The sequence below is a fragment of the Panthera pardus genome, unplaced genomic scaffold, assembly GCF_024362965.1.
Source record: "Panthera pardus isolate Hobbes unplaced genomic scaffold, ASM2436296v1 HiC_scaffold_12, whole genome shotgun sequence".
In the NCBI taxonomy this organism is placed as follows: domain Eukaryota; kingdom Metazoa; phylum Chordata; class Mammalia; order Carnivora; family Felidae; genus Panthera; species Panthera pardus.
The window spans coordinates 95,568,403-95,575,043 of NW_026526677.1; positions in this window are offsets into that span (position 1 = coordinate 95,568,403).

Here is a 6,641-nt window from a genome sequence, read left to right on the forward strand (position 1 = left end):
CTTCCCTCACCTCATCCCCATTCCTTCACCAAATATGTTCCCATGAAGTTCACCAATGACCTGTATATTGTTATATCCAACAAATATTTTCAGGCTTTCAAAATCTCTTTCTCAGCCTCTTTGGGTGTTTGACATTGCTTCACTGAAACTCTCTTCCCTTTTCTTCATGTTTTCCCCATGTCTCCAGATAATCGTAGTCTCTTGCATGGCTCCCTCTTTTCAATCAGTGTTCACATTTGAGCATACTATATTTGATTGTCTCTAAACATCCCTTAGAGCAATTTATCTATAACCACAGTTTCCACCTACACCGTATGTCGGTGTGATTCTGAAGTTTACGTCTTCAAATCAGATCGATCTCTTGATTGTCCATATTCCATTTGTCTTCCACCTTTGATATCTCACAGAAACATCAAACTCAGTATGTCCCAACTCAGAAATATGACTGTCCAATGCAAAACTTTCTCTGCATTCGGTATTACCCTTATCAGTAAATTCACGAGATAAGTCAAAACAATCGACCATGCCATTCATGACTCCGCCCCATCTCAGCCAATTGGTTGTGAAGTGTTTTTGACGGTCGCCCACATATATCTTGTATCTGTCCATTCTTGTCCATCTCTACGTTATTGCCTAACTCAGACTCTCATCCCTTCTCCGCTTGACTAATGCAGTTGTCGGTTGGTCTTCCGGAGCTCAGTCTTCCTCGCTTTCCAACCCATTCTCCACACTACAGCCAGACTTCTCTTTCAAAAATGAAATTCTGAATATTTTAATCCCTCGTGTAGGATTCTTAAATGGCTTGCCATTGTCTAAAAAAGATAAAATCCAAATGTTTTGGTATGGCCTTCAAGATCCTTCATAACCTAATCCCTTACTTTCTCTGAATTTCATCGACTACATACCTTTCCAGAGACTATAATCCAGCGGTGTCTATTACTAATATTTTCCCCCATCAGGTGCTTTCATGACTCTATGCCTTTTATATGCTGTTCCTTGTACCACTATCCCTTGTTTGCTCAGGAAACTCCTACTCAGGAAACATCCTTAAAGACCTAGCTCAACTTTTTGCTACTTTCTGACAGTCTCATATAACCAGAGTTGAACGTTGACGCTATATTGGAATGTGTTTCTACATCTGTTATCTGGTGCTTACCCTACCAGTTTGAAATGATTTCCCCCTTCTTAGACTTTGAGTTCCTTTCGGACCAAGGATTTGTTTTACTCCTCTTTGTAGCCATGATTCCTAATTCTTTCCCATCGCTAGCACTCAATACTCAATATACATTTGGAGACGCATTGACCTTTCTGGGCTTAGTGGATGTGTGTTGATGAATTAATATGCTTTCTGGTTTCCAAAGCATTTTTACGTCATTCATAGTGTGTGGCCCCTTCTTTTCAGCGGGCCATTCCTGTTTTGGATTTTTTTGGACCGTGGTTTGCCCTAGAATTGATCCTACTGAAGGACAAAGTGGAGTGGCTGGAAAGGAACCCAAAATTCCCCCAGGTATATCTTTGGAGACAGTATCACCCAGCTCTCCATTTTAGCTCCTTGGTAGAGCTCCTCTTTCTTCTCCTTAGATGTCCAGTATGTCCTTGCCCTTCTTTATTTTCTTCTCAAAGAGTAACCTTTCTGTTCTCAGGAAATAACCTGATAAGTTTTTTTTTTTTTAATTTTTTAACGTTTATTTATTTTTGAGAGGCAGAGCTAGAGCACGAGCGGAGGAGGAGCAGAGAGGGAGACACAGAATCCGAAGCTGGCTCCAGGCTCTGAGCTGTCAGCACAGAGCCCAATGCGGGGCTCAAACTCACGAACTGCGAGATCATGACCTGAGCTGAAGTCGGACGCTTAACTGACTGGGCCACCCAGGCACCCCTATGATAAGTTAATTCACCCTGAGGTGAATGATTAACAATGCTCAAAGCACTTGTTCCTTTAGAACCTTCCAAATTGCAGCAGTCAGGAATCCACCAGCCAGCACCTTCAAATGGCCTACTGGGGTCTCTGACCCTCAAATTTCTTCCTACGGAGACATGTTGCTCTAATGGCCTGGATTAAAAAACTTGTAGTACCTTTAAAATGTAATATTCAGTAGCCAGGCTATTAAATATTACTGGGAATCCTGACATTTATTAGTTTGTCATATTACCATACTTAGCAAAGCCCTGAAGAAATACTTGTCTGATCAGGGGTAGGAGGGTCCAGGGGAATGATCTAGGAACAGGGAACAGGCACCGTCTATGAAGTCTGGTCAGAGTGGGGTTCCTGGGTGATTTGGGAGCAGAGCAGTTAGCTGGCATTTTGGGCAGTGTTAAGGGGTCCTGTAAAAGGGAGGGAGGAAATGGAAAAAGAGCGAGCGCATTTGGTGATTCATTCGCTACATTTATTGAATTTTACTAGAGACCAGGCACCAGGGCTGATCAAAAAATAAATAAATAATAAGGTGATGATTTTGCATTATAGGAACTCATTATCTTGCGGGAAAATTAGAAACCGAAAGTCACAAAGCAGTATTTTAAGTCCAATGGCGGAGGTTAAATATAATATGCTCTTGGAGCCCAGAGGAAGGAGCAGCTACCACTGACAGGGAAAAGAGGGAAGCTGCAGAGAGAAGGTAATACTTGATTTCGGGCTGGATGGGTAAATATGTTTTCCAGGTGGAGAAAAGGAGGAGGAGCACCCCAGGGAGGAAAGATGTGGCAAAGGGATTCATTCCTCAGCAAGTATTTATTGGGCACCTGCTACGTGCCCAGTGCTTTTCTAGTGGCTTGGGATACATCAGTGAATGAACAGATGGGATTCCCTGCTCCTGGAGTTCGGTTCTAGTTGGGGAGACAGAAAATAAATAATGTGAATAATTAAAATGTATAGTAAATTGCATATGGTGAGTGTTTAGTAAAGACAAAGAATGAAGCAAGCATGAGAGATAGAAAACACTGGGATGGGGGCTGATATTTTAGATGGGGGGCATCGGGAAACCTCTGGTGGTCAGTAAACTTTTGAGTAAAGTTCTGAAGGAAGTTAGGGAACTAATCATGTGGATGTCAGGGATGAGAATACTTTGAGCAGAATAAAAGAGAAAGAGCCAAGGTCTGAGCTAGGGGCAGATGTGGAGTCTTTGAGGGACAGAAAAGAGATCAGAATGACCAGAATGGAAAGATCGAGTGGGGACTCATAGGCGATGAGATCGGGGACATAAGGAGGAGGCAGATAATTTGGGGCTTTGTGGGTCACAGTAAGGATTTTGGCTTTTACTCTGAGCAGGATGGGAAGCCATTAGAGGAGTCTGAGCAGAGGAGAAATACATTCTGACTTAGGTTTTAATAGAACCACTCTGGCGATTGTGTTGATAAATGACTGCAGGGAGTCAAGGGCAGAAGAGGATGACCATTTAGGAGGCTATTTCGACAATCCAGGTGAGAGATGATATTGACGCGACCAGAGTCGTGGCAGTGGGGGACAAGTGGTCAAATTCGAGACTGATCATGAAGGTGAGCCACAGAAGTTCACGGTACTTTGGACATGAGGGACAAGAGCAGAAGGAATCAAGAATAGCTCCCAGTTTTTAAGCCTGAGTCAGCCGCTATAAGTTGAGAAAGGAAAGGAACTGGTTTTGTGAAAAACATCAGGAACTCAGTGTGGGGCATGTTAGGTTTTGATGCCTCGTCCACAGCCAAGTGGTGGTGTTAAGCCGGTAGTTTTGGATATATGGGGAGGGGCTGAAGACAGCATAATACTGAGAGTCACCATAACCATATAGATGGCATTTAAAGTCATGAATTGAGAGGAGGTTATGTACATCACAGATGAGATTGTGTAAAGAATGAAGTGCAGATGGTAAGAAAGAAGACATTCTAGACAGGTCCTCGGGGGAATCTAACATTTAGAAGTCAGAGCGATGAGGGCAAACAAGGAAAAGAAAATAAACAGATGCAGCTGGAAACGGAGGAGGAAAACAAAGATAACATGTTGTCCTGGAAGCCAAGAATATGAAGTGTCTCAAGGAGACTTTTCACTTACGTCAAAAGCTACTGATAGGTAAACAATGATGAGGACTGAGAAATGACCTTTGAAGCCAGCAGTGTGGAGGTCACCGGTAGCCTTGGGAAGGGCCCTTTCAGGGGAGTGATGGGGACAAAAACTCGATGGAGTGTGCTTCAGAAAGAAGGGGAGCACGTAAAAAGATAGACGCCCGCCATCACTGGCCATCAGGGAAATGTGTCAAAATCCCAATGAGCTCCCACCTTACACCCACTAGGACGGATATAATACAGAAGGCGGATAATAACATGAACTGGCAAGGAAGGGATCTGGAGAATTGGAACCCCCATACACCGCTGGTGCTGCTACTTTGGGAAATGGCCTGTCAGTTCCTCGAAAAGTTAATCATGGAGTCATCGCATGACCTAATAACTCCATACATCTGCACGAAGATTGGCAAGATTGACTAGCCGAGAGTGAGGGTGGGAAAGGAGAGGCACGAAGCCGTGTACATGAAGGGTCATAGCAGTATTATTCACAATAGCTCCAAAGTAGAAACAGCCTAAATGCCCATCATCTGATGGATGGATGAACAAAATGTGGTATGTCCTTACCATGGGATATTGCTTGGACAGTGAAAAGGGATGCACCTCTGATACGTGATATGATATGTGTGGACCTTGAACACATCATGGTAAGTGAAAGAATCTAGTCATAAAAGACCACATACTGATTTTGGCTCAGATCTGTAGAGCCGAAATAGTCAAATCTATAGAGGCAAAAGTAGATTGGTGGTCACTAGGGTCTGGAGAATAGGAGACAGGGATGAACAGGGGAATAAGAGCTAATTGATAAGGAGGTTTCTTTTGGGGTGACAGAAAAGTTCTAAAATTTGATTGTGCTAATGGTTGCACAACTCTGTGAATGCTAAAACCATTGAACTTCATACTTCAAATGGGTGAGTTTTATGGCAAGTAAATTATATCTCAGTAAAGATAAAGAATAAGCGAGAGATAGTAGGAAGAACTAGTAGAGAATTCTTTCAAAAAGCGGTAGTATGAAGAGGGAGAACAATAAGGATGGATGGGGAAACTGGATTAAGGAAGGAATTTTTTTTTTCTTTAAGATCAGAGAAGGATCAGTATATTTAATGATGTGGCAGTTGATCTAAGGGGAAGAGGAAGTTAGGTGATACAGGAGAGAGGGGACCCAGTGGAACAGTGTCTGGGAGTAGACAAGAGAAAATGGAAATTTAGTGCGTAGGTGGAGGGATTTGCCTTGCTGGGAGTATGGATAATTTTCCACAATGGTAACAGAGGAAGTAGAATATATTCATACTGATTCTGGTAGGTAGGTAGATTTGGGGTTGGAGGTTTTGCAAATTCTCTTCTAATTTCTTCATTCCTACCTACCCCCCCCCCCCCGCCCCCCACTGTAGTAGAAAGGCAAGATTGACTAGCTGAGAGTGAGGGTGGGAAAGGAGAGGTTGAAAATTCGAGGAGACACTCTGAGATGGTTGTCCTGGAGAGTGAAAAGAAGCATGGATTAGGGAAGAAAAAGGATGATTTCTGGGGAGCGTGAAGGACCCATATGCAGTCGCATGAACGTGAATGTAAGAGGACATGAGTTGGCATGCTTCTGTATTTTCCTCCAGCTATCTTTGGTTGCCTGGGTTCAGGCGTGGAGTGGGTGAGAATTGGATTTAGCCAGGGTTTTTAGATTTTGCCAGATTAGATTGGGTTCCAAGAAAGGAGACTCTGAGATGGAGATCTGTGTGCGGGAAGTTTGTTGAGCGGTAACTCCTTTCAGAAGAAACATCTGTGAAGGAGGGAAGGTGGGAGGACTTGGAGGAGGAGAGGCTAAACAGCAAATGCCGTTGCAGCTGAGGTCTCAGACAGTCCTACGGGGAGCCAGGAACTCTCGGAGTTTTCCCAGATTGAGGCAAGGGGTCTGGGCATCTGTGCCCCTTTGTGGATACTTAGATCCAGAATTCCTCTGGGGAAGAGGCACGGCCTTGGGCAAGGAGGCTTCCTTTGGGTAAAGGGAATTCTCCAAGAGGGACTTAGCTATGAAATGGCAGCAATGAGTGCCTCAGATTTCAGTGGAGGTAACAGATAGCACACCACAGAATCCGCTACAGTTTACCCTTTGCCCTGTTTATGTTACTAAGTTTACCACTGGAAAGAGCTTCTCCAGGGTTCTGATTCATCTCTTTTCCTGGCCAAACGTATCAAAAGGCTAGTGGGACCAATCCCACCTCTGTAGCTGGTCTAGAGACTGCCACTGATACTTATCATCTCCCTAATCTATACCCATTCTAGAAGCTCTTCTCCCCTGGCTAGCACCTCTGCCTGTCTAGATGGCTTGCTTGGTGGGATGACCCAGGTTTTCATATATGACATGTCTGAGCTTCTGGCGACCAAGCCATTCTCTGGATTTGGCTGCTGCGCTTGCCCATGTACCATCAAAATTGGGCAGACAAGTACCAAGAGGTACGATACCTGATCACCCAGTTGCCAAACACAGTCTTCACTTTTCCCTTTTGGAAGAGCCGTCTTACCTCCTTCGGATGCTCAAGGTCAAGGTCTTCTGCCGGTATGGTGACACCCTTCCTCGACTGCCGGTATTTTGGTACAAAAAGCTTGGAAGTGTCCAGGTG